This window comes from Myotis daubentonii, chromosome 7 (assembly GCF_963259705.1).
Source record: "Myotis daubentonii chromosome 7, mMyoDau2.1, whole genome shotgun sequence".
NCBI classification, from domain to species: domain Eukaryota; kingdom Metazoa; phylum Chordata; class Mammalia; order Chiroptera; family Vespertilionidae; genus Myotis; species Myotis daubentonii.
The window spans coordinates 56,971,410-56,976,736 of NC_081846.1; the positions used below are offsets into that span (position 1 = coordinate 56,971,410).

The 5,327-nt window shown below is 44.5% G+C and overlaps 1 non-coding gene across 1 annotated transcript; it reads left to right on the forward strand.

The window, feature by feature from the left end:
• Positions 1 to 213: 213 nt before the first annotated feature.
• On the forward strand, positions 214 to 403 carry LOC132239011 (U2 spliceosomal RNA). Its single transcript, XR_009453957.1, has one exon. It is a non-coding gene; the product is annotated as a U2 spliceosomal RNA (small nuclear RNA).
• The last annotated feature ends 4,924 nt before the right edge of the window (positions 404 to 5,327 follow it).

The window sequence follows — 5,327 nt, forward strand, 5'->3', positions numbered from 1 at the left end:
GGGAAAATATCCTCTAATGAGGATTAACAAAAAAGAATGCATCAAAACTGATTACTTCCAGTGAGAAAGATGTTTCCTCAGGAATATGACCTCAGGCCAGGGCAGTGTCGGGGAGAGATTGTGGGCACTGGGGAGGTGGGTGTAGGGAGCATGGGGGTGTCATTCTCCACAGCAAGTGTGAAAGGGAAGCTGTGTGGCATAAGTGGGATCATGATCCCTTCTCTGCCTGTTGGCTAAACTCAAATGGGGTATCTCCTTACCAGTGAAAGCATCTGTTGTATTCTCCATTTGTGCACTGGGCATTAAATTAATGTTTGCAATTAGGAGATGAATCGGAAGCTTGCTCTGTCTGCTCCCTGCCTCAGCCTGCAACAGCTTTACTTCCAGGAATGGTGAATTCCTTTTGAGTTAATGACGGATTGTTTTCTGTTGTTCCCCTGTCTCCTACAAAGTGCTCTGACTCACCCTTAATGAGGCTCCAGGCTGCATTCCCACTGCAAGGACAGAATTTCCTGTCAGTGGCGGGGAGCAGTGGCTGAGCTAGATCTTGCTGGTACCACACCCAGCAGGGTGTTGGACAAGCGGACCACTTGAGTTGGGGGAAGCCTGGGCTGAGAGAGAGAAGAGACTGAGCCTGAGCCTGAGCCAGAGGCAAGAGACTGTGTGCCTCAGGACATATGACCCAGAGCCATGGTGTTAGAGAGGCGGCAGCAACTTTGGTGGCAGCACCCACTGCCCCCCTATCTGCAGGAGTCAAGTAAGGAGATGCTCTTTCTCATTCCATCCTCCAATCCTAGGGCAGTCCTCCCTGGGAAACAGGGAGAAGATGGGCGTGTGAGAGCAGACACATCTCACACTCCCACCAGGTAGACATCAAAGTTCAGTGTTGTTTTGTTTTTGAGATTGAAATTTAAAAATAGGACTGAGCATTATGGGATTGGAAAGTTATGGAACTCGATGGAGACATCATTAAGATATTAAGGGAGCCCTTGTGGCCCAGTGGTTGAGCATTGACCTATGAACCAGGAGGTCATGGTTCGATTCCTCATCAGGTTGCCCGAGTTGTGGGTTTGACCCACTACGTGGGGCGTGCAAGAGGCAGTGGATCAATGATTCCCTCTCATCATTGATGTTTCTATCTCTCCTCTCTTCTTCTCTGAAATTAATAAAAATATATTTTTTAAAAAAAGATATTAAGGGAGCCCAATGACCAGGGTTTTCACCCTCAGAGGCTGGGAGCAGTTAAGCAATTTCATGCTTACACTCCAGTGAACTGCTACACCTCAATAATCATAGGGTTCCTTCATTTCCCCTAACAACACAACAAAAACCCAAAAAAACTTCAGTTCAGGTTTCAAACTAGACAAAGCCCATCTTTGGCAATTGCCTATCATCATCTTTCTTTCTTTCTTCTTTCTTTCTTTCTTTCTTTCTTTCTTTCTTTCTTTCTTTCTTTCTTTCTTTCTTTCTTTCTTTCTTTCTTTCTTTCTTTCTTTCTTTCTTTCTTCCTTTCTTCCTTCCTTCCTTCCTTCCTTCCTTCCTTCCTTCCTTCCTTCCTTCCTTCCTTCCTTCCTTCCTTCTTTCTTTCTTTCTTTCTTTCTTTCTTTCTTTCTTTCTTTCTTTCTTTCTTTCTTTCTTTCTTTCTTTCTTTCTTTCTTTCTGCCTCCTCTCCTTTATCTTGCTGCCCTGTATGCAATTAACTGGAGCCACACTTTTATACCATCAAGGACACTAAAAATAAATGTCTATATTTCCTTTTAATGTTTTGCCTACTGTGACCTACTTTGCATTTAATTTCAAAAACAAGGGGATGACGTGTGTTCTAAATAAACACACCAGTGAACTCTGTCCTACCGTGTCTGCTGCACGGCTGTTATACCATAAACCAAAGTTATGCTCTACAGACAGCGAAAGTGAAAAAGATTTGTGTACATACATTGATAATTAGGTTCCGAATTTCCACTTGCCCCATCAAAAATCTATTTCTCTGAGGACTGTCTCCCCCTGATCACCCTGGTGTTGAAGCGCTCTGATGTGCCGAGTCACTTGCAGAAGCACTTCCAACCCACCCACGTCTGAAGCCACCTTTTATGGCGGCTGTAAAATCAAGAGCTTCCTTGCAGAGGAAGCATTTTATCAGTTGATGCTATTTTAATTATTCATTTCTGATGAGGAATCTATGACTATCTCCACAAACTGGAGTCAATAGGGGGCTGTCACCTAAGCAACATCAAGTTATGGGCTGAGGATTCCACCCACCTTGGGTGATCATTGTCGTAACTTAAATAGTTCAGCTTAGAGAGCAAGATATATGTGTGTGCTTTAGAAGTTAGCTTTAACATTCATCCTAGGAGTTGTTAATCAACTCTGAAACTCTAATGGGAAGCACACACTCCAGGGGCTGGTTGATGAGAACTGAAGGGGCCTAATTGGGACCTGGGACTTGGAATCTGTGCCTCCTACAGCTTCATCAACCACTTGTTTCTGCAGCTCCCCCAGAGGGTTTATTTTGGGGCACACAAGGTGTTAGAAATAACTTCTTATCGGTGAAACATGTGTTTTTTGGGGAATGGGTACCATACAGTTGGGGGAGCCCAGAACAGTGATCTAGGCCTGGGTGTTGGTTTAGTCCTGTGCCCTCCACTCACTGCAGGATTCTGTAACCTGGTTCAGTGGGGAGCTTGGCTGGAAAGCATGGCGCCCAGCTCACGTGAACATTTCATGAAGGTTCTAGTTGGGAGCCTGGAAGTCATGGATGACTGGCCTGACTCATGCTTATGTGCTAATCTGTGTTTGCACTTGAAGAGGCCCAGGCTCTAAGGACACAAATTGGCAGAGGCCCCCAGACACGGACAGTCGTGTACTATCAAACTGGTTTAAGCCGATTAACAACATTTGGCCCACAAATAGTTACGATGAGATGTATTAAATGAAAAGAATAATTGAGGGCCACATAGAAATAGAAAAAAACTCACATCTACATACAATGACAAAGAGTCGAGGAAGACTCATAGTGAAATGGGGTTTTGTCTTTGTAATGACATTATCCAAATTAAATAGGGCTTACTGTGTGTGAGGCACTGCTCTAAGCTCTCTCTCTCTCTTTCTCTCTCTCTCTCTCTTCATTTAATACTTGCCACAACTGTATAAAGAGATGCTATTGCCTATTTACTGATGAGGAAACGAGGCACAAAGTGTGACTTGTCCTAGATCATCTGGATCGAGTAAGTGGGGAAGCAGTGACTTGAAACCAGGCGGCCTGACTCCAGAATCCAGGCTCTGACTGTCACAGACGCCACTGTCTCCTCTCTGTAAAGTCGATATGTGACAGGAGCCACAGGAGTTTATAGAGTTAAAGAAAACTGAATGTGCTATAAGAGCCCAGGGGAACACTAAGGAATTCTGAGGTTTTCCTTGGCTTGAGAAAAGGCCCTTACCAACCAGAGATTTTTTTTTTCTGTCAGGCATCATTTGGGCATTAGGGCTTCTGTGATGAATTAAAAATATAAAGACCTGTCACTTGGTTGATGGTGTGTATAGCAGTTTTCCTAGACACAACAAAGCTGCCGAGCATCAGAGGACTTTAAAGAGAAACGCAGGCGGCAGCCAAGCTGCTTCTCTCTTTTCCATACTTGACTTCCTTCCTCTTATATCTCCCTCTATCTTCCTATGTGAGAACAATTGTTCACATGTGTGAGGCGACTGACTGATCTAAGCCACAGCAAAACATTCCTTCATGAAACCATATTTTCCTCTGTTCCTTTAATCCCTCAGCCGGGGCAAGAGTGGGAGAATCTGATTACTAGCACAGTGATTTGGTGAACTGTATCTGTTGCTATACATCTGATCGTGTGTCTTTCTTTGGCATGTTCCTCTCTGGGCATGGTTCTTAGAGGGGCAAGAATCCACCAACCCACAGCTGACATTCTATGGATGTCCTTTACCCATTTCCTCGCCTTCATCCCTGCAACATAATGTCACCCACATAATGTATAAGCCAGTGCTCAGAGGTCCACTCAGGGCCCTTTCCGTCTCCCTGTCACCCAGGCAACGCGGCGCACATCTCCAGCAGTCCTCCTTTCTCCACACAGCTCTGTGTGCACTCAGGTTTCTGGCGACCCATTCACTCAACCACATCACACAGGACTGCTGGAAACTGACCTTGAGCAGCTACATTAGCAGCAGACTAATACAGTGACTCTACGGGCTGTGGGATCACCAGACTTTACAAGGTTGAAGGATTGTTCTTATGACTGTTACTACTTGGCAAATCGCCAATTCTTTAAAAAACAAAACAAAAACTCCAATGTGTGCATATATCGCATGCTTTTATGTAAAAACATAAGGATTAATTAATGTATTCATCAAACCTGAATTGAGTACTAGGACTAGGAATTGGACCCAGTGTTGGAAATTCAAGATGAATAAGACTGTTGATTTGCTGGAGCTGTTTTGGTTGCAGGTGATAGGAATGCAGCTCAAACGAAAAAGGAAAGTTATTGACTCATGTAACTGAAAAGTCTGATGTAGGTTTCAGGCATGCCTGCATCATGTGCGCTCAAATTATTTCATCAAGATCCCCTTTTCTTTTTTCATTTCTGCTCTTCGTTGCCTCTCTTTGTATGCCGGCCTCATTTCCTCTTACTAAAGATAGCTTCCTCCAATATGACCTGAAAAATGGCTGTAAGAAGATGCACTTAGATCATTCTCAGAGCTCAAAATAGCAAGGAATAGAGCCCCTCTTTCCCTCAGACTTCATATATCAAAAATCAAAGAAGATTCTAATTGGCCCTAGTTGATCACATATCCCTTTGACCACTTTACCCATGGGTGTGGAATATTCCAATTTGCCAGGCCTAGGCTACGCACCTCCCCCTCAGATGAAGAAGGTATTCCCCACACAAAGAAAGGGTCAGTGAATAGACAAAAAACAAAGCAGATATTCACTGTGGTTGCCAGCCTCAAAGATGACCCCAAATGAACCTTGCTTCTGGTATTTACATCTTTGCATAATCTGCTCTTACACTGTGTCACGGCTGGCCTGTATGACCAATAGAATCCTGTAGAAGTGATGATGTGAGAGCTGCAAGGCTAAGTCATAAGAGACACTGCAGCCTTCCACTTGCTCTCTCTTGAATTACCTGTGCTGAAGGAAGCCAGCCGCCATACAGTGAGGATGCTCAAGCAGCCTATGAAATGTCCCTGAAAAGGAACTAAGGCCTTCTGCCAGCGGGTCCCAGCTTGCTAGCCACTTGAGTGTGCCATGTTTAAAGTGAATGTTCCAGCCCCAGTCAAGCCTTCAGTTGACTGCCGCCCTCACCTACAAC